Genomic DNA, 27,941 nt, shown 5'->3' on the forward strand with positions numbered 1-27,941 from the left:
TATATGTCCCCGCAGGGCGATATTGAGGAGTGTTACCTTAAATTTCTGCCAATCACTAGCCACACCAGAGAAGCCCTCTTTAATTCCATTTTAAGTGTGTTGCAAGCATTGACATCAACAACTGTTGCGGACAGTGTTATGATAATGCAAGCAACATGTCGGCCACATACAAAGGTTTGCAGTCCCACTGGCAGAGTGGGTAACCTGTGTTGCCCACACGCTGAATTAATAGTGTAAATTGCTGTGAAGAATCAGAACAGTTTTTTAGTTTTGTTCAAACACTCTTCAACTTCTCTTCCATGTCTACATCTCACTGGCGGGTTATCACTGTGGAACTGCAGGACAATGAAAAGAACTGCATTGAAATGCTGAAAACACTTTCAGATACAAGATGGTCAGTACACTCAGACGCCACCAAAGCCCTGAGTTTGAATTATGCATTTATCCAGCAACCACTATGAAACATTGCTGACAATAAGCACCAGTCCCTAAATACATGGGAGTAGGCCAGAGTACTTCATAAGAAAATGGATAAGCTGGAAAAAGCATTTCTCTGCAATATATGGAATGACATTCTTCTGCAGCTTCGTAGAGTGAGCGCTCCACTACAGGCAGTTGAACTTGACCTGTGTAATGCTGTATGTGGCAGGCTTATACGATCAATTTGATCGTTTTGAGATGACAGCAAAGAAGATGTCTCCAACTGTATCAGAGATCTATAAAGCAGACACACAACATGTGAGAAAATGAAAAAGACAGGCCAATGAATCGTCTGAACCAGACTGTCAGATGTCAAGCCAAAGCAAGTTTTCCATGTCAGTGTTTACCGTTGTGATTGACAGGCTAGTGGCAGAGCTGGACAGAAGATACCAGTCATACAACGATATTCTGGAAAGCTTTCACTTTTAAAACAAATTTCAGGCAATTTCCCCACAGGAGCTCCACTCATCAGTGTAGAGCCGCCAACAAAAATATCACATGGATTTGGAGGAGGACTTTGTGGCAGAAGTTATTCAATTTTTGGAATTGAACTGGCATGAACTGCTCAAACTCTTGAGGCAAGGAAAATTGCCGACCGTGTACGGACATAGCTCTTTGCCTTTTTCTTACCATTCCAATCACCAGTGCAAGCAGAGAGCGATCTTTCTTTTGTAAAAAATTTCCTCTTATAAAAGTAGGTGGTAGTCAACTATGCAGCAAGAAAGACTGGGCCACCCCACCCTAATGTCCATCGGACATGACATTCTTTGGACCATGGATTTTAAAGACACAATCAAGGAGTTTGTGGTGAAGAAGACCAGAAGGAAGCACTTCTGAAGGCAAGACAATATGCTCTTTTGTACTGGTTCTTTGCTTGTGATGTTTGCTGGTTTTTAATTGAAAATACTGATCTTCTTTTGCTGCCACTGTGCACACACACAGGCCTACTTGGCTGATAACCTCACTTTGTCTTGACTTATTGTTGACGTTTTTTCTTATTTTGGTGGGTTTCATATTCTGTTTACTGATAAGGAGGGAACTCCATTTACTATTTTTTGCTGTCCACAGACGCAGAGTGCTGAATTAATGTTGCCGTGGCATACTGTGAAGGGAGGCGTGCACTTGGAACTTGTGGCTAGCTAGTCAATTAAATGTACTTGACAGCCTAGTTATTTAAGTGACAGAGCTTTTTGTTTTTGTTTTTAGAAACAACTTCACTGGAGAAAGCCACGGTACGTCACAAGAAAATGGATGAAGCCTTGTCTGTATTATGTGGAATGACATTCTTTTGCAGTTTCATGGAATGATTTGATTTGGGGTTTACTGTCAGCTATCAGATCTATTAAATAGAGAGACAGCAGAGAAGCAAAGGGAATGAGAGAGGGAAAGAATTGGTGGAGCAGAACTTGGCTTGATGCAGCCCAGCGGACTGACTCACCTAAACTGAAAGGGCTGAGGGGGAGGGCGGAAACAAAGGAAGGAAGGCAAGGACAGAGAGAATTAGCCTGCAGGCTCAGGAAATGGCTGGAATGAGTTTAAATGTAGAAGGAACAGACAGAATATTACAGAGAGAAATAATAAGGAGAAATGAAAAATTATGAGAGTAGGAGAAAGAGTTCAGAAAAAATTTGAGCTGATATACAGTCGCCTAATGGAGGAATAGTTTTACCTTAAGATAGGCCTATACATTTTATACTTTAGGTGTGAAAATTGAAAGAATACATGATTGGGAATCAAAACAGGTCACAGATATTATTGCTGGTCTGCTATTTGCCCAACAAAGTATTGATAAACATAACTACTTCTTGCAAATACACCTGGTTCTAACTGTAAAATGTTTCCTTGTGTATGGAAAATAAATTGGTGTTAATATATTTAAAGTAAGCATGTCTTTTGAAGTTGGGCTACAGGCCCACAGAAAGAGGTTTGTTTTAACTGACATACTCAAACTGTGCTTAGCCAACTGACACATTGACCACATTGCAAAGGATAAAGGCTGCTGGCTACATACTGTTGATGAACTCACACAGGGAGGCAGACAGCCATACTGAGGTTTAGCCGTCAGACTGAAAAGATTGTTGGTGTCAGCCTTCCAAAAAATATGAACATTTTTCCTGTATGGAAACTTAAGATTAGAAAAAACTGGCTGCAGTTTGGTTGAATCTGTGTTTCCAGAACTTGACAAGTCACAACTAGCTTGATAATGAAGATCCTTGCATGCTTGTGCTCATTCATACTGAATCCACTAACTGCTGCTGCATTCAAACTGGGTGATTTAAAGCCAAGTCACAGCTGAATTCTCATGAAGATTGAGATGCAAATCAGTTTGAGAGAAAAACCTGAAATGTGATATCAAGAGTATGGATCTCAGTATCGACTTGTGACACCCACAAATCATATGTGGACAAATATTTTGTGATTACATACTCCAAAAAAATGCCTCAAAACAATTTTTCAGCTTTACATTGAATATGGCAAGAAATACATACAAACAAGCTGTGAATTAGAGATAGAAGGGGGAGCTAAATTGTATCCAAATTGTAATGGAGCTCACTGTGGTGTCCAAAATCCCACTGAATTATAACTTGTGTGATGTTTCCTGATGTGCCAGATTAACTGTGCTTGCTATGTCATGCTTTTGACTTCATGACTTTAATCACAATTCTGAAGAGAAGAGGAATGCCTCAATCCAAAAAAAAAATGCTTAAGAGAAAATGCACTTCTCTACTCTTGATATATTTTCATCCACAATAGCTATTTTTCACTTTTGGTGATAACTCTGGCCATCCTGACCTCAAGGACGCTCCTGACTCTGCCTCATCAATAACTTAGAAAAGCACCAACAACTGACACTCTTACACGCCATTATATGCATGATATGCATTCCTGTACATATTAAACTATAGCATTTTCCCTCACATAAAGCATATATACTGTATAATTAGCAGAACAGCATTAATAACTGAAATTGCAGCCATATCACATGATTCAGTTTGGTTTTCCTTCTTCTTCTACCTGCCACATCATCATCATTATCAGCCTGTGGGCCCACTGGTGACCTGCTTGTTTGCAAGTGAAACACATCTTTCATTTTGGCACATTCACCTGCATGCTGCTTTTCCAGTCTGTACAATATTTCTTTTTTGTCATTGATCCATTTTGTTTAAAAATGCATACAAAAGATGCACTTTTTATCTTCATTTTGCTAAAAATGTACAAAATGTACAAAACATATGTCATTACATGAGCAAGCACATTATAGAAGGGCATTTATGTGCGATAGAGGTGTGTCAGTAGCCATTTGTATGACACACAAGAGAAACCATCAGATGCTGGTTCTCATTCTTACTCAAGCTGGTCAGTTTATGAAACTGCTCTGAGTCAACACATCCTCCTCTCCTGATTAGCTAGTCTGAGTGTTCACACCCAGACAGATCGACCAGAGCACCAACACCCAATGAAAATCAGTGTTCACCGAGGTATTACTGTATCTTGACATGATAATCTTCTTTTTAAATGCACCACTGCACTCTTTTCCCCCACCATGGAGCACTGCAGACACTCAGCTCATACATTATCATTGAGTGCCTTTTCTCTTTCCTTCTCCCTCTCTCTCTCTGTCACACCCACCAACCCTCCCTCCCCCTCACACCGTCCTCCACTCTCTAGCTGGAGTGTCTCAGTGTGAAAAGCTCATTATGTTCTGCTACTGGACCTGCAAACTCAATTGGACAGACAGCTAGAATCAGTGTGTCTGTATTGTGCTTTTGTGTGAGTGTGGATGCACATGCATACATGCCTGCATTTGTGTGTGTGGGTACCTGTATGTTGGATCAGTGGTGACTGAATCAGGAAGGGCTACATCAGTGTGACAATGCCTAGGTGGTGAGATTTTCCCCTTTTTTGAGCATTAGGTAACTGTGGCAGTAGCGTGAGCTGGCTGGACTGATGATAAGAGGCCTGCGGCCAGCTACACACTTCACAAAGCTTTAACTGGCACCTCATTCACTTTGCTTTGCTGCCGGCCCTCAGTTATTACACTTAAAACATTCTCCTGCTCAATAAAACACATTCTTTAGGACCACTGTGTCTTTTTTCATACAGAATGTAGGTAGATATATTTTAACATGGGAACCTGTGATTCACTTCTATCTCCAGCTTTTTATGGATTTAAAATGTTGAAATCTGTGGAGAACAATCTATATCTTCTTCTCCTTTTTGCTGCTTTGACTGAATAATGTGGGCCAGTGTACAGTGTTGTAAAACATGGAATTAGACTGTTTTTGTGGTTTGGATTTGGTTTTAATGCTGGTCACTTGGATGTGCGATAACAGTGTCCTCTGTCCAGTTTGATCTCAGTTTTGGATGAGGCTGTCTATCCCATAGGCATCTCTCAGAATACAGAACACACACACACACTCACACACAGTGTTTCCAAACTTGTGATGTATTGAACAAAGAAAACTGGCAGAGCTAGGAGCAGAGCAGGTTCCTCAGAGGATAATCCAATTTATGCTGGCCAGTCTCTGATGAGCAATTAGAAGGAGGATTTAAGTATGCTCTGAGATAGTGAGTGTAAAGTTAACTTTGCATTAGCGCCTTTTTCCTCGTCTCTTGCAAGCAGCGACTGCGTGCAGTGAGACAGACACAATGGAGAGCTCGGCTGAACTGAGTAGCATTCTCAAACAGCCCCATTCATCATCCTCCACAGCCCTATCTTTCTGCGTCAGGGATAGCCTTGTTCACTCGAACTGCCAGGCTGTGACGAAAACCCCCACAAAACTCTTAACTAGCCAGACGTTTCTGCGTCAGCCTGACTCTGAATCTAAATGGAGCTGAATAATCCATAATGTGTTTATTACACTGCAAAAGTTAATTATTTTGATGTCTACTGTTTAGGCTAAGACCTCAAAATATCAGCTGTTGTGGACAATTCAGGGTATTTCAGGTGAGTATCTGAGATACAACATATTCTACTTAAAGGCGACATATCTTGCTTTTTGGGATTTTCTGTTACTCTTACACTATTCTTATCTTATACTATTCTTATTCTTATATTCTGTTCTTATCTCTACCTTCTCCTCGTGATGAAATCATATCGTTTGTGCACACCCACAAACATCTGTCCGTTCAGTAGCCTTTGTTGCTAAAGTTTTGGTTGTTAATATTGTCCACTCAAATATCAGATTCGGGCTTGAACATGTACAGATGTATTTTAGAAGTTTCCATTTGAGTAAAGAACAAGAAAAAGAAGTGAAATCCTATTACAACTGTTTGTTTATGTAGCCTCCCAAGCTGAGGGGCAGCTTTGAGGAGCTGATCAATCAAAACAGAGTGGGATCATCTAGAGGGGGACCTTAAAGAGACAGGAGCTAAGACGTTTACTTAGACTAGCTTAAACAAGCATACAACAACAACACACACATCAACTCAAAAGCAAATGCATACATAGACACACAGATTAATATTATGGTCATGAAATGATAATGTTAATGTAAGTTGATGTGTTTTGTAGTTAGATTGCAGTGTTTCTGTGATGAATTGATGTTGATGTTTTGTCATAACATAAATATAAATAAAATTATAAATAAGTATGGTTATTTATTTATTTACTATATCCCCATATATGATCCATTGTTAATACTGATTGTGGCAGCTTTAAGAGCAAAAAGTTAGTGTATGTCCTGTATAGCTACTAGGCAATAATATCAAACCAACATGCAGTTGTTCTCATCTCAGGTTCCTTATAGTCACACTAGAGCAAGACAAAGAAGAATGAACGTTTATGACATAATATCATATTGTTGGTTCATTACACATACTTACATTTTTTCCTCATACACAGACATTGGGAGCAGTTTAGGGTTAGCGTCATGCTCAAGGACACTGTGGAGAGGAGGAGCTGGGAATAGAACAAACTTGAATGCTACACAGACTTTACCTGTAACTATTATAAAAGTCAGTCACGTTTACACAGTATGTGATATTTACTTGTTTGAAGTCTTCATTTGAAGATGAATCCTTGAAGAAATACAATAATACATGTACAGCAATACTACACACAGACACACACACACACAAACTGTGACTAAGGCATTTCCTGGAGGATTACATTTTGTCTCGTCATTAGCATGAATCATTACTGCGTTGGTTTCCTCCCAGTAGTATGTAAGCAGCCTTAGTCTTGTTTTGTCTTACAGACTCTGACAGGAACCAGCAGACGTGTGCTGAGACGCTTCGATCGTCATGAAAAAGGTGCATCAGACAAAGAGGCGCCTCTTATGCTGCACCTCCCTCCCTCCCTTCTCTCTCTCTCTCCCTTTGATTTTTCATTCCTAATACCTTTAACAGCCATTTCTTTATCACATGTAAAAGAAACATATTGATTTTTCCTTTACTGTGCAAAATCTATTTTGGTACCATAGAAGAAAACAATATGATAAGCAAAATGTGTATTCATAAGGAGTGGACTTATATTTTCAAACAAATTAATTTAACAAAAAAATAAGATTATAGACCTCAAATCAGTACCACAGTAGCCACTTATTTAAATCCACTATCATAAATGTTATTCAGCATAAGTGGTTAAACTATTCTGCATTCATGACAGGCTCATCTTGTCTGCTCTTTTTTATAATCCTGCTTCACATATATCCAGTTACAGACTGAATATTAACAGCATTATTCACTTTTCCAATAGAGGATGTTACATTAATGGCTGTTCTAGCTTCTGCAACACTTGAATGGACATCGCCTTAGTTGCATCACAAGTATAAAAATGTATTTTATCTGATCTCCTCAAGCATATATTTCCAAAAAGCCAGAGGCTCAACAGGCCAAGGTGTAGTCGACTTTAGCCTTGATTAAAGACGAATCAGAGAGGAAATATTTGAGGATCTCTGGCAGCACTCTGGCTCATAATGTAATGACAAATCTGACCAACTGTACCTTAAAATGGCTGATTATATCCTAAAATCAGCTCTAATATTCACAGGTAGCAGTGAAGAAGTGCAGTGACTGAAGTGATACAGTATGTTGTAGTACAAATATAATGTTTTGTTCCTTAACAATAATTTGTTGTTAGCTCATGAGTATTGGTTGGAGTATTAATAAGGTGAATAAAGGTGAAGGATGTATAACCACTGGGACAAACTTGAGTGTATAATAATATAATTATAATAATAAATCATTCAATTATCCAGGATTGTTTTTGTTTTGAGTAGGGTCAGGCCGGAGTTCTGTAACATTGAGGTTATCAGAAACTTCAAAATGCTAATTATAAGAGGGGATAACTCTTCCAGAGCCAGCAGCTGCTCCCTCTTCTCTTTCTATTGGGCAACAAGTGCCTTGTTCAGCCTCCATTTTCGGCACAGATTTTCTCATCCAGATGTCATACTTTGTTCCCATCACAAACACATTTCTTTATCAGAGTCCTGCTGTCCTTAAATACCCTTTGGTCAGCTTGTCTGGCCTTAATCCTGCATTTGCAAACATTGATGCGTATAATGTTGACCCCACTAGAGAACCAAAATACCCACACACACTACACAGTTATACACACTACACAGTTGCACTGTTTCTAAGCACAAATAGGCCAACACAGCACAATAACATCAGGCATGACAAAAAATTTTCCTCTGATCTGAAATTGAACCAGATTGATAATCATTCACAACAAAAGGAGGTGTATCATTAGACCATTAGCTTGCATATTGCTGAGGTAAGTGGAAAACAAGGCTTGAATGACCTTCATCTGCCTTAAAATACATACAGTTTGAGAGGGAAAGAAGAGAGGACAAAATAACTGTAATATTCAGAAATTATTAAGTTAAATGTCAGTTTTAGGCCAGAGAAAATCATCTTAAACTAAATGCTAAAATAGCCATTAGGTCATCTGTTTGTGCCTCTGTACAGCACAATGCAGAAGTACCTTAAAGTGCAAGATGCTGGCTCCAAATTCCAAATCCCATTCAAATGCATCAACTTCTTTCTAGAAAAACAAAGCTAGTAATTTTTTGCAAGCCATTCTGGCCTCAATTGCTAAATTCAGACAGTCTAATAAGTGTGCTCGTGGTCACTTTGGAAATTATTGCTAGTTAATAAGATTTGAAGACTTATGGTAAAATTGATGTCTGCTGTGTGATTGTTGATATACGTCCATCTTTATATCCAGGTTATGAATAGGGGACATCTTGTTTCAGCAATTAATCTTTTGAAATGAAAAATATTTGCATATTCATAAATTCTGGATTTTTCAAGGAGGGAGAAGGAATCAATGTTAATTTAAAGATTTTTAAGGAAGTAACTGGACTTTTTTATGGAAAAAACATATCAGAAACAAACTTTTGTCAAAGCAGAGTATTTTTAAGTCTTCAAACATTTCTGATGGGGATCTTTAACAACTCAAGAAAACACTCGCTGCCCTGACAGGTCTGTCGTCCTCACACTCAGTGAACAACCCCATCAAAAATTGGACTGGCCATTATGGCTCCTGACGACATGATCTTATGTGTGACTCAGGTAATGGGCTCAGATCACTGACTCTGTGAAAAAGGTTGTATCAGTGCTGGTTGTATTAGCTCAGAACAGCAGTAATGATGAAGAAGCTGCTCTTTTTTTTTTTTTTTTTTTTTTTTTGATAATTGTCACTTATTCTTGTGAACGGTCTGCTTTTTGTCAGGCCTGTAGCAACCTCTGTAACGATACTGAGTAGTAGCTCACTGCTTCCAGCATGGTTATTATCATCTAACCACTCATCCACCAACCAAAAGTTCCATGTCTCTCATAGAGAGTCATTGTAGCAGATTATCCTCACTCGCCACATCAGTCCTCTTCATCCTTGGTACTACTTCTCATCTGCTCGCTCCTTCTCCATTCTGAAAATGATACACTCCCCCCACTCTGTCGGGCTGTGTCACTCTTTGAAGTTAATGAGTCAAAACTATCAGTCGTTTCGCTTTTAATTAGAAAACGGACAGAATGATTACATTTTTAATTGAAGCTGTCATTTTCAATTAAGATATGACATCCTTGAGAAGCCCTCCCCCCTCTTAACTCTTTATTTATTCATTTATCAGCACCCTTCTCAAGATGTTCCACCCGTTTGCCTCCTGGTCCCTTTTGCTCTTCCTCTCCTCTCCTCTCCTCTCCTCTCCTCTCACGTTAAAGGTCTTTCTCATCAGTGGATAAAGACAAATTAGGCCTCTCTGTTGAGCACCCCCATTGCTTTACTCAGTTTGCCCTTAATGTGTAGTTTTACTGACATCTTACAATCATCTGGTCACTTCTCCTCAGATTCCCTGACTCATTCTATCTCCTGTTAGATATATTTTTCCTCTTGATCTGTTTTTTGGTCCCTCTCCAATCTCTCTCACCCTGCCTGCTCAAGGACTTTGTTTCCTTCTCTCCCATATTGAACCTTTTCCCTCTACTAGCATCACTATCTGCCTCATCTTACATAGTTTCAATCAACAGCATACTGTAGAGAAACATGAGTTGACTTTATTGATATTAACACAAAACATGCTTGTGTGAACACCATTCAACTCAATACAAAATACTAAAATTCATCACATCTCATGAATGCTAAAGACACCATTTAAAAATGCATCACATATAAGACTTATACCATACAGAAAATAGATTAAAAATAACAAAAGAATGTAAAAAGTCAAGTTGTACATCGCCTGCAATTGAATGTTCAGAAGTTGGATAGTTTCTCTCAAATCGATCCATTTTGAACCAAAGTTGTCTAAATCTTCTCCCGGAAGGAGTTTCTTTTTTAGGTGAGAGTTTTCTCTTATAGCATTCAAACCCCTTTTGGCAGAGGAGAGTCGATAGATTGAGGAGGGGGAATAGAGGAGGGAATAACCGTGATTTTGGAAGCAGTCTTAACTTGATTCTTTTCTGTAGAGGACAGGATAACAAGCCAAACTTTAATGGGGAGAGTTAGCAGACTTGCCACAACTGATGTGTAAAATTGCACCACTACTTTTTTAGATACTCCAAAAGTTGTTGAGCTAACACAAAAAGTTTATGGGTTATCTCTGTGATTTTGTGAAGATTGCTTTCCCATTTAAAATTGACAGCAGATTGTAAGCAGATAATGCAGTGCTGAACTAGTGCTGTTGATCTTTCTTGACAATGCATCGTGAAAAAAAGAGGCTTTTCGAGGCACAGTGTCAGTTTGTTTTATGGTGCTTGAAACATTACATGTCTGTGTGAATTATGATAGTAAATGTCTTATTCATTTTCTATTAATTTTCTTTTCTCATTTTCTTTCACATATACAGTATGTAGCATTTTAAACATTCAACTGCGAACCATGAATCTTTCATCTTGTTCAGCCAGCTGTCAGACATGACCTTATAATAACAGATTGGGGGTAATAAAGTATTTGGAAATTTATAAAATGCAAAGACTTGAGAGTGCAAGACTGTGTACATCTTGTATCAGGGAATGAACACACACATACTATCAATTGCACCTTAATGCACGGGTTTACCGTGACTTAAGCCAAGGCCTGAGGCCTCGACCGAGGACCAGGGGCCTAACAAGCTATGAGCTAAGAAATTTTTTTAAATATATATTATAAATTATAATATTATATATTTGCACCGCCGCCAGCTATGATCAGCGCACTGTAGTGTAGAACAAAATATATCTGCGTTTAGTAATTCATCAAATCACCGATCAGGCAGCTGTAGCACTGTGCACAGGCTTTCAGGAACGTTGGCTAGCCTACTTTCAGGTTAGCTGTAGCTGAGTTTCAAGTGCAAAAAATCCAAACGAACAAGTCTTTATCCCACCTAATGAGGAAAACAGGGCTACTACGTCTGCTGCTGTGGAGGACGGAGGACTGTGTGCTGAGGTAGAGGGAAGAGATGGAGTGGCACTGACAATCGGAGGAGAAGCGCCTGTAGGAGACACGTCAGACCCCTACAGTACTGTCTCGGGTTGCTGGGGCAAAATAATAGACCAACAGGTGCGTGCTTACTGGGACAAAATGGGACATGAATCCTGCCAGAATTAAAACTCCAACTTCTCTGCCTCTGAACAGCAGCATAAACAACAGATAAGATACTTCTCAAAATTTCATTTCAAACAGAAACTGGGGAACGGGGAGTATGTGTCCAGAGAGCTTTGCTACTCACCATCTCAATGTAACATCTTTTGTTTTTTGCTTTTTGGCAATTATAAAAGTCACCATTTGGCAGTAAAGGCTATTGTAACCAAGACCAAGGACCAGGGGCCTCACCAGATATGTGCTTAAAAAAAAAAAAAAAGTTTAAATATATATGTTAGAAATTATAATATTATATATTTGCACCACTGCCGTGAACAATATTGGGCTACGGAAGTCCCAGAGGTTTCCCATGCATAGCTAGCTAGCTATGCATCAGCACACTGTAGTGTAGAACAAAATATATGTCTTATAATTCGTCAAATCACCAATCAGGTAGCCGTAGCACAGTGCACTGGCTTTCAGAATGTTGACTAGCCTACTTTACTTTTGGGACAAAATGGGACCTGAATCCTACCAGAATAAAAACTCCAACTTCTTCACCTCTGAATGGCAGTATAAAGAAGAATACAGAAAACAGAATAGATACTTCTCAAAATTTAATTTCAAACAAAAACTGGGGAATTGGGAGTATGTATCCAGAGAGCTTTGCTACTCGCCATCTCAATGTAGCATCTTTTGTTTCTTGCTTTTTGGCAATAAAAAAAAGTCACCATTTGGCAGTGTAGGCCATTGTAACTGGAAGCATGCCATGGAGCGAATACAAGAATATGAAGGCTCTGTCTACGACAAGAAAGCTACTAACACTTATATCAGCCAGTCAGCTGACAGTGAACTGAAAAAACATTTCAATGACGAGTGCAACTATTGGACCCAGGATCTTCAGAGAGTAGCTGCTGTCATTAAGTATTTGACAGAGCACAGACTTCCTTTGAGGGGTCATAGCCACAAATTTGGAGATGTTAACAATGGAAATTATTGCAGTAGTTTGGAGATTATAAGCCAGTTTGATCCATTCCTGAAAGGCCAAATCAAAAAGTATTGAAATGCTGGCAGGGGGAGCCCCTCATATCTGTCCCTGAATGTGTGCAAAGAATTTATTGAACTAATAATGGGAAAGAGGGTTCTTACTGGAATCATCAGTTATGGTAAATTGGCAAAATACTTCTCAATCAGCACTGACTCCACGCCAGATATAACCATTGCTGATAAGCTTACCTTCATCCTGTGCCATGTATTCCTGGAGGGCCATATTGAGGAGTGTTTCCTTAAATTTCTGCCAATCACTAGCCACACCAGAGAAGCCCTCTGTAATTCCATTTTACGTGTGTTACAAGAGATGGTCATTGTCACTGTCAACAGACAGTGTTATGATAATGCAAGCAACATGTCGGCCACATACAAAAATTTGCAGTCCTTTATCAAGAGATTAATCCACCGGCAAAGTGGGCACCCTGCACCACCCACACACTGAATTAATAGTGTAAATTGCTGTGAAGAAACAGAAGTTTTTTAGTTTTGTTCAAACACTCTTCAACTTCTCTTCCATGTCTACATCTCGCTGGTGGGTTATCACTGTGGGACTGAAAGCTAATGAAAAAGACCACAACGAAACACTGAATACACTTTCAGATACAAGATGGTCAGTGCACTCTCAGCTGCCATCAAAGCACTGAGTGTCACTGTTCTCTCCCAGTCTGGCTCTATGTCCCTCCACCAGTCCACCAGATGCCTTCAGGCTTTTCCGCCTGTTTAAAACTGGACTGAGTGGGAAGAAGGACAGATAAGAGGCTGCAGTTTATATTAACGGACCACTTGAGATACTGTTGCTTGCTTCATTGACTCTCTTAGAAACTGTGTAAAAGTGAACTGAAACACTGAGCAACAATTGTCTGTCTTTATGTTGTTACATGTGTGAGTTGTCAATGGATATCAGTAAGATATTTTATATTTGTTAACGAGGGCATTCCCTACTGTTAAACCAGAGACCCCCCTAATTTATTTTCTTTTGTAATTTAGTTGAGTTTAACTGCATAAAGGGTCATGTCTGCAGGCAATATAGATAATCCTAAATATCTTTCCAGGATACAGTGTTCGTGAGTTTGTATTTCATTCAATATTGTTTGTGGATGCGCTGTCTGGTTCCCGCCACCAGGTTATGCTGTTGAGACGGAAAAAGCGAGTTGTGAAGGAGAAGAAGAAAACTGTTGTTGTTGTCATGGTAGCCAAGAGAAGAGGACACTCGTTTTTAGCAGCGGAGAAAGTGTGCTGCCGGACTGTAAGAGTGAGCATAGACTGCTTTGTTTTCGTTGTTTAAAGCAAAAATAAAGACATTGCTAGTTGCACGACAGTCCTGCATCTGCCTGAGTCCTTGGCTGCAACATATTCTGGCGAGCCAGCCAGGAGAAAAGTTCAACCGGAGAGCGCGGCGGCCATTACAGGCACCCGACGGAAGAAGAGGGATTTTCTCCACAGACGAACTTGGAACGAAAAAGAACCGCCGACAAATGCAAGATGGATTTGGAGATACTTTTAGACCGAGCCACCACCATACTATGCCAGCTGAACTGGGACCGGATAGTGGAGATCTGTAAATATATAAAATGCATCGAAGAAGACGACGAGACTGTTGAAAATATGAGCAGACGAACACTCATTAAAATGGCGGGAAGTAAGTTGGGTGATATAGAACAAAACGCAGAGGCAGAGGAAGCAATTCAGATTATTCAAGAACTATTATCCTTTATGGGCGGCAAAACGGAGGAGTGCAACAAAGGGGAAGAGCGGGAATGTCATGACCGGAGAGATGGAAGGAAAATATCTGGAGCTGCAACAGTCCCGCAAAGCCTTAGAAGAGGAAATAAAAATGCTTGGTGTCAAATTGAACATATCTGATGACGCCACAGTAAACCCGATCCAGAACCTGCCGCCAGCCAAGGTGCCGGAAGTGAGTTTCGCATCTGTGGCCAAATTGGTGGAGGTCAGCGTGACAAGTTGTCATACACCAGCCTCATGCACCAGATGGAGAGCGGGCTCCGTAAGGGTCACGGTGAGTCAGAAGTCATAGAGGCTGTGATAAAGGCCATCAGCCTAGGCCTAAAGCTGCGTGACATGCTTGAAATAAAGACTGATTTGACCCTGCCTCAGCTAAAAACAATATTAAAGGGACATTACAAAGAAGATGACACATCAGACCTGTACCAAAAACTGATCAGTATCTCTCAAGAACCAAAAGAGTCAGCACAAGATTTCTTGTTCAGCGCTATTGAACTAAAAGACAAACTGCTCTTTGCATCCAAGGAGAGAGAGTCAGAGGAACACTACAATGCAGATCTAGTCAAAAGGAAGTTTCTGAGGTCAGTGGGTACAGGACTGCTCAATGACAATATCAAATTCCAGATCAAGCCCTTGATAATCTGGACGTGACAGATGAAACCCTGATTGAAAAAATAAATGAAGCAGCTAACCTTGAGACTGAGAGACTGAACAGGTTAAAGAAGAACAGTACCATGACACCCAGAGTGGCTGAGCTGCAGACAACCAGCAACACCTGGGATGGTTCACAGGGTGTACAAAAGCACTGCTCACAACAGAAATTGTGAGCAGTGCTTTTGACATTGACTTTGGTGCGGCAAAATCTTTTATCTAGCTAATGCACGCTCACCAGTCCAGTAATGAGGGGATCATGGTAAGGACAGGCAAGAGTAAAGTTGTCTTACACCCAGGCGAAGTCACCACAGTGAGATGTTGCGCACACACACAGACTGAGAAAGACACTGTAATGCTGTTTTGCCCCAAAATGGACACAGACCTACCCTAGGGGTTGCACATTAAAGAAGTACTATTCACCATGAAAAGAGGTAATTCGGCCACTGTCCCTGTTCCTGTGATCAATACCACAGGACACAATATCACATTGGGTGCACGAGTCAGCCTGGGACACATGGAGAGCGTTAAAGCTGTGTACCCAGTGGCTCTCCAATCTGTGACACAAGAACAGACACAAGTAAGCTTAGACAAATCCACACCAAGAGACACAGACTGTTCAGACACAACACATCCCACCACCCACAGTAGTGAAGCTTGGGACCCCACTGTAGCATTAGATCACTTAACTGGTGACCAGCAGGTCCTAGTGAGAGAAATGCATACAGGGGAATGTAAGGCTTTTGCCCAAGATGAGAATGATGTAGGCTGTATAGCCTCACTCCGCATGCACATTAACTTAACCGACCAGATACCAGTCCAGAAAACTTACATCAGTGTGCCTAATCCATTACACCAGGAAGTAAAGGAGTATCTGCAGGATTTGATTAACGGGCTGGATTACAAAATCAAAATCACCTTACTCATCACCCATAGTGTGTGTGAGAAAGAAATCAGGTGAATTGAGACTGTGTGGACTATCGTGAACTAAATCGAAAGTCAGTGCCAGATAGACATCCATTCATTCCTAGGATACAGGACATGCTAGACAGTCTCAGTGGAAGCTCATGGTTTTCAGTACTAGACCAAGGTAAAGCATATCACCAAGGCTTCCTAGACGAGGAAAGTCAGCCGCTCACCACCTTCATCACTCCTTGGGGCCTGTACCAATGGTTGAGAATTCCTTTTGGCCTGAGTTCAGCTCCAGCTGAATTTTAGAGGAGCATGGAGGAGTGTGGGGTTTACGTGATGACATCTGCCTGCCGTACCTGGATGATAATCTAGTTCACAGTAAGTCCTTTGAGGACCATGTAGAATATGTAAGAACAGTCCTGCATCAATATAGGCAACATGGAGTAAAGCTTACAGCAAAGAAATGTGAACTGCTTTCAATCCAGAGTTAGATTTTTGGGCAAGATAGTGTCAAAAGAAGGCCATAGCATGGACCCCGCAGAAGTGGCTCCTGTACAGGCTCTAAAAGAAAAACAACCAAGCACAGTAGGAGAAGTCAGGCAGGTTTTGGGCTTTCTGTCTTACTACAGGTCATATATTAAAAACTTTTCTTGCATAGCTAGGCCCTTGTATGAACTGTTAGCAGCCCCAGCAACTGCTCAAAGTCCTTCAAAGAGTGCCAGAGTTTCTAAAAAAGGGAAAACAAAGAAAGGGAAGCAAGGGCAGCTAACCTCAGCCACACCAGTTTCCTGGACCGACAATCATCACCAGGTCTTATGCCATCTGATGGACCAACTCTCCAACCCGCCGATTCTAAGCTAGCCAGACCTGAATGAACCGTTTGTCCTGCACACAGATGCTTCTCAGGCAGGACTGGGAGCGGTGCTGTACCAGCGAAGTCACAGTAAATTAAAAGTAATAGCCTATGGGTCCAGAACACTCACCCCTCCAGAGAGAAATTATCATCTGCACTCTGGGAAGCTCGAGTTTCTGGTGCTTAAATGGGCCATTTGCGAGCGCTTCTGAGACTATCTCTTTCATGCTCCCTCTTTTGTGGTCTATACAGACAACAACCCACTCACGTATGTACTGACAACAGCGAGGTTTAATGCTACTGGACAGAGATGGGCTGCAGAGCTAGCAGATTTCAATTTCACAATAAAATACAGGCTAGGCAAAGCGAACTCTGATGCAGGTGGCTTATCAAGAATGCCACTGGATTTTGAGGAATACATGAATCAGTGCACCCAGTCAGTTTGTCAGGATGAAGTCAGGGCAACAGAACAGGGCATCTTAGTTCAACAAAAAGAACAAAGCCTGCTCCTCAGCTCAGTGTCGTTTGATGCTCTTAAAGAACAGCTGGAAACAGAGAATCTGCTCAGCACTGTTCAGCCATTATCCAGAGATTCGATACAGGCAGCCCAAAGACAAGACCCTGTGACAGGCAAAATGTATGACTACAAAATAAGAAATAAGAGACCTGCTGCACGAGAACTAGAGGGAGAGAGTCTTGAGTTTAAGGCTCTAGTGAGAGAGTGGGGCAAGCTAGAGATCAGGGCAGATGGGACAATGCACTGGAGAACTCAAGCAAAAAGTCAACTTGTGCTCCCAGAAGTGTACCATCCTCTCGTCTTAAATGAGCTGCACAAGGAAATGGGCCATCTGGGAACAGAAAGGACAGTAAATCTGATGAGGGACCGTTTCTTTTGGCCAAAAATGCAGAGGGATATAGAACATTTCATAACAAATGCGTGTGAATGTCTCAAGAAAAGAAAACCAAACAGACAGTCACGGGCACCCATGTTGAGTATTGAAACCACTCACCCATTCCAGCTGGTCTCTGTCAACTTCCTGCACCTGGGAGAATGTAGGGGTGGTTATGAATACATACTGGTGATAATGGACCACTACACTTGCTTCGCCCAGGCATATGCTACGACCAACAAATCAGCCAAAACTGGCGGATAAACTGTTCAGTGATTTCTGTCTCAAGTTTGGTTTTCCGGAAAAACTGCACCATGACCTGGGGAGGGAATTTGAGAACAAACTGTTGCACCACCTAAAAGCACTCTCTGGTATCAAGGGGTCTCTAGTCCATACCACCCCCAGGGAAACGGATAAACAGAGAGGTTTAACAGAACTCTCCTCTCAATGCTAAGAACACTTACCGAAGAACAGAAAAGTGACTGGAAAAATCATACCCCTAAAGTCATACTTGCCTTTAACTGCACAACTAATGAGGCCACAGGCTACTCTCCATTCTTTCTACTGTTTGGCAGGCCACTTAGACTGCCAGTGGACTTGCTGTTTGGGATAGAGAGTGAAGACTGTTCAGGCCCATGCCAGGACTATGTGGAGAGGTGGAGACAGAGGATGGCTGAGGCATATGACATCGCCTTCAGGAATGCTTCTAAGTCAGCAGATAGAGGAAAGAGACAATATGACAAGAGAGTGTACGGTCCTCCACTCCAAGTGGGCAGCCGTGTCCTGGTGAGAAATGTGGCCGAGAGGGCCAGGGAAAATCCATTCCTACTGGGAGGATGACACTTATGTCATTAAGAGTCAGAAGGGTGAGGACAGTCCTGTGTTTGAGGTGGAACCAGAAGGTGGTAGAGGCAGGAGGAGGATACTGCACAGGAACATGCTTTTACCCTGTGACTTCCTCCCTGTCACTGCACATGAAGATAAAACCCCCACAACAACCCAGACAAAGAAAAGAAATAGCCACAAAAACAGACAAAAACTGGTGACTAAACACACTCAACAAATGGATAGTGAGGAGTCAGATGAGGATTTTCCTGCAGTGACCTTCACCTGGTCTCCAGCTGGACTCCAAAGTCCACCTTCACTGAACCCCACAGCTCAGGAGTTCCATCTGCAAGCTGAAAAGACTGTCCCAGAAGGGAGCGAGCCTCCACAAATTGTTGAGGAGGGACAGATCCACACAGCAACTTCGGAGGACAGTGCAGATGATGCTGTTGCTACAGACAAGAGGGGCTCAGAGGATGAAATGATCGAGGAGACAGAGCGGAGGGAATATCCAAGGAGACAAAGGAGGCATCCACAGACTCTGACTTATGACAGACTTGGCCAGCCGAATTTCACAGAGAGAAGTGTTTCAACCAAGGGGATAGCTGTCAGTGGCTACTGGCAGCCCTGGTAATAGACTATAAATGACCTAGTAAACTGAAAAGACACTCTTTACCTCTTTTGAATGATACCTATGTGCCTTGTGTGGATCTTGTAGTAGGAAACACAGAGACTGTTGGCCGACTTATGTTTTGTGTGGGTTGGGTATTAGTGATGAGAAAAAGAAATGACCTACCGCAGTGTATGAACTCATGGGTGTGTTATATGCATTAACTATGCAGGTGTTTGGGCACAAGAAAAAAAAAAGAGACTGATGACATCAGGAGTATTCCAGACTGCAGTGCACGGTAGTCTGGGCATCTCACAAACCAGGTTATAACCTAAATGTTGGCCCATTCAGTTTCACGACTGTCCATGTATTTGTGTGAAAGGCTTGGAGGTATAATTAAATGTCGGGACGACATTTTTTCAAGAAGGGGAGAGTGTGAGGGGTCAATGGATATCAGTAAGATATTTTATATTTGTTAACGAGGGCATTCCCTACTGTCAAACCAGAGACCCCCCCAATTTATTTTCTTTTGTAATTTAGTTGAGTTTAACAGGTTAATTTGCAGAATTTAATAAATCTAATGGGTTAAATTTAAACTGCATAAAGGTTCATGTCTGCAGGCAGTATAGATAATCCTAAATGTCTTTCTTTCGTGAGTTTGTATTTCATTCAGTATTGTTTGTGGATGCGCTGTCTGGTTCCCGCCACCAGGTTATGCTGTTGAGGCGGAAAAAGCGAGTTGTGTTGTTGTTGTCATGGTAGCCAAGAGAAGAGGACACTCGTTTTTAGCAGCGGAGAAAGTGTGCTGCCGGTCTGTAAGAGTGAGCATAGACTACTTTGTTTTTGTTGTTTAAAGCAAAAATAAAGACATTGCTAGTTGCACTTGGCTGCAACACATGCAGTCTTAATTTAGATTTATGTCAACAGTAATTTATGTTTCTAGTCTTTATTGTTAAAGTTCCTAGGTTGGCAATATAATGCTGATGTTTATTTGCCGTGTTTGCTCAGTATGACTTGTGCACTTTAAGTTATATTTATGTAATTCTGAGACGGTTTGTAACCTCGTGTTTCTCATGTGTTGCTGTAGACCTGCTCAGCCTGTTTTCCCTTGCACACCTGATCTGTTTAGTCTCGTTAGCCTTGCTCTGTTTGTTGCCTGCCAGGCAACAAACAGAGCAAGGCAAGGCACAACCCTTGTGTTCCCTCCTTTTCCATCGCCTGCCCCACTCCAGCTGTGTCTTGTTCTGTGATTTGTTCCTTGTGTATTCATACCTTTCTGTTCTTTGAGTTCTTTGTCAGTTCATGGTCAATGTTTCCCAGTGTGTGCAGCTGTTATTTTTTGTTCCTTGTGTTTCAAGTCAGCCAGTTCTGTTTTTGTCTTCATCTGCCAGTAACCAGTCCGGTAATAAATTATTATTTTCTTCAGTTCCTGCCGCCTGCCTGTTGTTTCTGCATATAGGTCCATTTGCCTGCATAAATGAGTTTGAATTATGCAGGTATCCAGCAATCACTACAAAACATTACTGACAATGAGCACCAGCCCCAAACTACACAGCAATAGGCCAGAGTACTTCACAAGAAATGTATAAGCTGGAAATAGCATTTCTCTGCAATATGTGGAATGACATTCTTTTGTTGTTTCATAGAGTGAGCGCTGCACTACAGGCAGTTGAACTTGACCTGTGTAATGCAGTATGTGGCAGGCTTATACGATCAATTTGATCGTTTTCAGATGAAGATGTCTCCAACCGTATCAGAGGTCTATAAAACAGACACACAGTGTGTGAGGAAATGAAAAAAGACAGACCTATGAATCGTCTGAACCAGACTGTCAGCTGTCAGGCTGAAGCAAGTTTTCCATGTCAGTGTTTACTGTTGTGATTGACAGGCTAGTGGCAGAGCTGGACAGAAGAGACCAGTCATACAACAATATTCTGGAAAGCTTTGGCTTTTAAAACAAATTTCAGGCAATTTCCCCACAGGAGCTCCACTCATCAGTGTAGAGTCTCCAACAAAAATATCACTTGGACTTGGAGGAGGACTTTGTGGCAGAAGTTATTCAGTTTTTGGAATTGAACTAGTGTGAACTGCTCAAACTCGAGGTGAAGAAAATTGCAGACTGTGTTCCCTATTACAGACATAGCTCTTTACCTTTTCCTTACCATTCCAGTCACCAAGCAGAGAGTGATCTTTCTCTAAACCTTCCTTAGTTAAAAGTAGACCACAGACAATATGCAGCAAGAAAGACTGGGCCACCTCACCCCAATGTCCATCAAGCATGACATTCTTCAGGCCATGGATATTAAAGATACAGTCAAGGAGTTTGCGGTGAAAAAGACCAGTAGGAAGCACTAATAAAGGTAAAACAATGTGTTCCTGTAATACCAGTCCTTTGCTTGAGATGTTTGCTGGTTTTTAATTGAAAACAGTGATCTCATGTCACTGCTGTGCACATAGGCCTATATGGCTAATAACCTAGCTTTGTCTTGACTTATTGTTGACATATTGTCTTATTTTGGTGAGTTTCATATTCTGTTTACTAATAATAAGGGTGCTTTTTCTCCAAAACATCCACAGCCCCAGGGCCTAAAGTAATGTTAAGGGCACCCCTGCACACTGTGTGTACTGCACACACCTCATACACACAGTGTGTGTATGAGGCACAGCTCACAACAAGTCAAAGCATGCAGGGTTTTGTTCTAGTGAGTCCAGATGCACAGAGCAGTATGCTGAGAATGTATTCACAGTTCTTCTGCACTGTTTTGATTTTATTCTGTAATTTTATTAGCGACTGCAAGAATAGCTTGTTGGACCCTAAAAGCACAAGCAAACAATGGTGGAGCAGGTTTCTAACCCATAGGATCTGAACATCTGAACTGTACATTTTTTGTAATTTTACGGTTGCCAGTGGTAAAAGCAACATATCTTATTGGTAGAGTTTGTTGGTGGATAGATGTAGTGATAGTAGCACTGGGCTTCACTGAGAAAACTTTTGACTTCTGAAAAATGCTTGAATCTGTATTTTATAATTTCAGTTTCATGCTAAGTTCACATTGTATAATTTATTTTAGCTCATAATCCAGTTCCCTGTGGATATCAAGAATACTGTATTTGCTTGTGGACAAGATTAATGTCTAATGTCTATCTGTAGATCTACAATAATTAAACATCAATTAAAGAGTGACTTTACACGTATTCATTTTGTTTCCCCTGTGTTTTACCTCTGACCTGCACATGTAACCGCAGCCAACAGTGATGCACCAATACGCCCAGGACTTCAAGTCTACCTCACTGCAATAAGGCGAGAAGGTAAAACACTGGACTGGACATCACGAAGTTTGTGCATAAAGTCCCTCTGAAAGTTTTAGTAACTACCAGCTAATCACACACTAGTGATTTACTAAATAATGTTGCACCATTAAGACTTAAGAAATGTCTTGGTAAGTGAACACTTTAGTAATGTGTAAATTGGTTGCTAGCTGGTAGGAAACAATCTCAAAAAATAACAATTTAAGGGCCAAAAGACAAAATAAACAACTGTCAATCTTTTGTGAAGCTATGACTTTGTTTTATTTATATCCGCATATGTGTGTTTTAGAATTAGTAACGCTCATGCAGTTTACAGTGAGGGGGAAATATCTGATTATGCTAAGCTAATTGTTGTTATTTGGTTTAACGTTAATCGCATAAAGTTTTGTAATTTGAGGTATGGTGTGTTTTTTTTTTTATATCAGTTAGATATATTGACCATATTCCATACTAGCACTTTTACTCTTCAATCGAACGTCAAATGGCTATTAGCAAACGTTAGGTTTGCCAGTTGGTCAATTCAGCTAGCTGACGCAACAGTTCCACCTGGCAGTAAGTAAGTGTGAGTATGTAGTAACATCTAATCTCTGCATAATAAGTAGTTTTTTACAAACAGCTGGTGCAACTGGCTAGGAGGTCTGCAGAAAAGATTTTTATCTGTTGTTAATTTTCTTGTTAACTAAACATTATAAGTGAAAACAAACATGTTTTGAAAATGAATTACAAAATCCTATTTTTTGGATTAGTGTGAAAGCTGCATTCTGCCCTTTACATCCTGTCTCTCCTGTCCTCTGTGTCTTCCTCTCTTGTCCTCTCTTCTTCTCCTCCTCCAGACCCGGAGTGGATGTCTGTGGCTCTTTACGGTCCATTTCCTGGTGAGGAGGCTCTTGAGTGCAGCTAGAGCCATTCTTTCCCCACACAATGCTGTGTTCTCATTAACTCTTATCAAAGTTCATCTTGCATCCAAATGCTGTGGGCCGCTCAATACTGACTGCATTGAAAAGAGAAAATGAAAAAGACAAAGCAAGCAGTAGACAGAGAGAGAAACAGAAAGAGAGAGAGGGAGAGGGAGAGAGCATGTAGATAAAGGACAGGGAAAATAATGGTTTAATGGTGATTGAGGACGAACAGAATAATCATGGAGTTCTCTGACCAGACTGAATATTGGTTTGATTTTAAACTGGTTTTAAATGAAACTGTGTTCTTTTCTGAAACTCTTTTTCTGAAACTCTGATAAGTATGTTTAATGTTTATATATATATACACACACACACATATATATACATATACATATATATAGATATATAAACCAATACTTGTGTTTGTCCATTTGAATTTAGGGAGCTGGAAAAGATGTTAGACAAGAGTGAAGGGTTCGGTCGAATAATTAAATAGAATTCATAATCATAATTCAATCTTACCCACACAATGGAGGCATTTTGAATGCCCTCATGTTATTTGCTTTCAGTCCACCATCAAAAGAAAAATGCCTGTTCCAATACTTACTAGTGACTACAAGGAGCTAGGTGGAGATGAAAACGCTGTCCCAATTCCAATAAACAGAGGACACAAGCAGGTGGAGACATAAAGCAAGTACTTAGTGCAGTCCTTACTTGATTTGTTCAGATGATTAGATATCACCCTGTAATTCTATCTGTAAGTATCATCTACCTCTCCTCATGAACATACACAGCTACTCCTCCTCCTGTATCATCAGATCCTACAGTGCAGCTGGATTTCCTCATTGAGATGTAAAGAGACATAATTGGAGACTGATTGCAGCCTTCAATGACTATCACACGATGCTTAAACACACAAGAGCCCTATTTACAATAAGAAAAAAATACCCTGCTGTCTGATGAGGGCTTTCATCTAAACCCGCTTCGTATAATATAATATGATGGATTTTGTACTCGATGTCTGCTGCTACCTTTGAATGCATTATGCCCAGCGCCAGCCAATTTGCTGTTAAGAGCCAACATAACGTGTGTCCAGTTGCTCCATATTCATGTATTTGCCTTTTAATGACTCTCTGACATCAGCATACTGAAAATGTCAGGAGGCAATGCTGTGATCTGGGACTGGATGACATGATGTTAGTCTTGCTGTAATGCCATGACTGTCGTACGCAATCGTACGTAGCAGCAGTCAGATATTTGCCAGAAATCCTGACTGAGGAGCTGTTTGAATAACAGATTATTTAATTCATGTTAAAAAAGTTCAAAGATGATATATTCCTACAAATGGACACAATATTTTGTCTTACATGAATGGCAAATTGAAAGATGAGGCTCGGATTATTCTGTATTTTTCTTATTGTCAATATATCACATGAAAATGCCAAAACCAACAATGCAGTAGTCCATCTCTCAGTACTTTCCAACTTCCCTACACTGTCAAGTCCATTTCTTCCTCCTGAAGATGTCAATCTTCAAAAAAAGAGCTTGCAAACACAATACACAGCTGCATTTGTAGCCATGCTCTGAGGATAACAATGTGTCCACCACTTTGATCTAGACTGAGATATCTTTGGGATGGATTAAGATGAAATTTTGTACAGACATTTGTGTCCCTCTCAGGATGAATTGTAATAATTCTGATGATTCTTTAACTTTTCCTCTGGCACCATCATCACATCAACATTTTTATTCGTCAGTTATAGCTTGGTTTACCTGCAAAACCAATGACATCCCATCATTCTCAGCTGTAGTTTTTGTTGAGTGCTAATTACCAAAATTTTGCATGCTGACACCCAAAATAAGATGTTTTAGCATTCAGCTCAAAGCACCTCTGCTGCTACTGCTGCTAGTAAGGCTGTAGACTTAGTCTTGGTAAGAAAGGCGCAGTAATTTCTTTCAGTTTTAAGCAAACATCACAATAAATTGTGCATTTTTGGGGAATGACCTATATATTAATCATAATGAAATAACGTTTCACCCAGTTCAACAGTGTTGCTCAGTGATGTGTTTTTAATAGTTTTGGACAACAATGGAAGTCTATGGGTGTTAGTAGTATGTCTGTTAAGGTCCCTTCCATGTTGAGAAATGTTACAGAGTTGTTCAGAATGACAACACACATGAAGAGGAATGGTGCCAATAGATGGGAGAAATATTTGTATAATGACTGTTTTGTCAACATCTTTTAAAAGGACCTTAGAAGAGACAAGTAGGCAAGATGTTTGAATTGCTAGCAAGTGACAGCATTGTTCAACACAGCTAATATTGCTAGACTGAAATGACTACATTTTCCAGGTTGCAAATGTTTGCAGTCTAGCTTATATTGGTCGATTGTACTTGTCTTTGCCAGTAGTTTCATATAACAGCTGCCAATACGATGTTCAAGTTAGTAGGGTTAACATAAGAGATGATCTATGCCAAAACAGGACATTTGCTCATTGTGCATTTATTGCACCCATAGGGCTGGACATGGAATGATGGACATGTATTGTTATTTCAAATGTAGTCAGTTATCACAGAAAGATTTCAGATTTTATAACCTGGGAGCTTCTAGATGGAGAAAGTGTGCATGAAGCAGCAGTCGAAACAAAGAGAGAAAATGGTGGAAAGGTGGCTGCAGAATAAATGAGGCATTCGGGAGGAGTGCTTTGTCTGCGGAGACTTTGTGAGTAATTGTCAGTGCTGTGGTGGGTGATTATTAGTAGAGATGCTTAAAGCAAACCTAACTGGCTCTATAGGTTTCTTCCCAGCTCAAAGCTCACACACAGCCCCACAGCACACATCCACTCACAATTCAGTAGCATGACCACTTTTGAAACCCTTCTCCCTCCATCGTGACTCTGCCTCTGCTGCCAGATAAACGCCCAGAGGAGACTGTCTGATACCATAAACACCACCAAAGAATTTAACCATGATGGATGATGTTGAGAGTGGCTCCAATTTTCTCAGGGACACTCTCTTACAATCCCCCAACTCCAATATGAAGGCATTTTCAAATTGATAACTCATGTTACTGAGTCATACTGTACATTCTGGGCCAAATAAACCTCTTGAGTTATTTAGTAGAAACTGCTTGTGCCTGTGAGAGAATCAGGTCTGTAAGGAAAAAGATAGTTTAAGGGATTAGATGTTCTTTGCGACTAATGGGTATGTGTAAATGTGTGTGTGTGTGTCTGGGTATTGCTTAATGTGTGTGTTTAGAGACAGCCTTAGGTCTTTGGGATGGCACTGTTCTGCTGCTCCCACTTTAATTGGCTGCTGGCCCCTCAGCCTCGCCTGAATGGAGAGTCATTTAGGGACCTTTCACTCTCATAGAGGATTGTCGGTTGCCGCTGCAGGAGAAATTGCATTCCTGTTTCCATACAATGGCTGGTCGGAGTTGGACGGGGCAAGAGTATCACTGTCATTATCATGACAATGGAAGCTAATTCCACTGCCACTAGCGCCATTCTGAAACCCTCTGCAGCACCAGCTTATCAGGGGGCACCATGAGAGCAGCAGGAAGCTATGCGAGTGCCGCATCTGAGGCGAAGATTCACATATATAGCACACACTCACAGACACACACACACTCACACACACAAACAGGACTCATACTCTGTTTAGAGACGCTGTCATAGGCATGAAGTAACACATCAGCAGTAAAAGTTTATTAGACAGCACAGCTCACTTAGTGCGCACACTGTGTTGACAAATATGACTATATTCATCTTTTCCTCAACATAGACATGATCCATTTCTGCAATTCAGTGGTGCCATGTTCTATTAGCAGCATGACAACTCTTACCTTGCGAGGCAGCTGGATTCGCGACATCACAAGATCATGCAGTGCTGTGTAACAAAACATCTGGCGCGTCAGGTTACGACAACTCATGTTGTGCAGCCAAACATTGTTCAAAACCACTGAATTTTATTTAAAATAGTTTCCAACGATACTATTAAAGAAAATGTATATAAAATTTTGCACAAGACATCTAGATTATTCCCATTTGATGGAATGATGCAGACAGGAAACATGGAGTCTCTGGCTTACATATGTTACTCAGTGTAAACAGCATATAGTTAGAACAAGATGATAGAATATATGTGATACTGTTAGACAAAGAGGAATAGGATGATTTTAACTATTTCAAAATTACTTAAAGTGGCTAATAGATATTTTTATATTAACAATGTATCAAATGATACAGAGAATTATCACCTGACTCTGCAGCTCCCCCTGGCTTTATGGAGCTTTATACTGAGTTTAAACTCATTGTTTAGCCATCTGGCCCGCAACTTTACAGTCTTAGTTCACTCTCACCGCTCTTATGGTGTCATTTTTGGCAGCAATGGGCAGCTGTTTTCAGAGAAAAAGCTGAACCCATTTTACACTACCTTCTCAGCACCAAACAGCAAACAGACACAGTTAGCCACTAGATGTGAAAGTAGTGGAGCATTTAGCAGCTAAAGAGCCAGATATTTCCCTCAGGAGTCGATAGAAAGAGAAAAACAGAGAAAAAGAAATAAACTGTTTGCTAACAAGTTCAACATATCAATGTAAAAAGGTGATATAATGTCATGTTGTGTTCACAACTTGTTTTCGCTCCCCCAAGTGGAAAAAAAATCCAGGTGAATGCAGGTTTAAGTTCAATTACTTAAAATGATATACAAGTAG

At 40.7% G+C, this 27,941-nt stretch overlaps 1 long non-coding RNA gene across 4 annotated transcripts; it reads left to right on the forward strand.

Annotated features, from left to right (window-relative positions):
- The first annotated feature begins 13,541 nt into the window (after window positions 1-13,541).
- Window positions 13,542-27,740, forward strand: LOC122980179. Of its 4 annotated transcripts, none has more exons than XR_006403004.1 (4): window positions 13,542-13,787; window positions 21,230-21,379; window positions 22,266-22,328; window positions 23,162-27,740. It is a non-coding gene; the product is annotated as an uncharacterized LOC122980179 (long non-coding RNA). The 4 variants fall into 4 exon arrangements; XR_006403005.1 differs by lacking the exon at window positions 13,542-13,787 and adding an exon at window positions 19,914-21,121; XR_006403003.1 differs by lacking the exon at window positions 21,230-21,379.
- The last annotated feature ends 201 nt before the right edge of the window (window positions 27,741-27,941 follow it).

This window comes from Thunnus albacares, chromosome 1, assembly GCF_914725855.1.
Source record: "Thunnus albacares chromosome 1, fThuAlb1.1, whole genome shotgun sequence".
NCBI classification, from domain to species: domain Eukaryota; kingdom Metazoa; phylum Chordata; class Actinopteri; order Scombriformes; family Scombridae; genus Thunnus; species Thunnus albacares.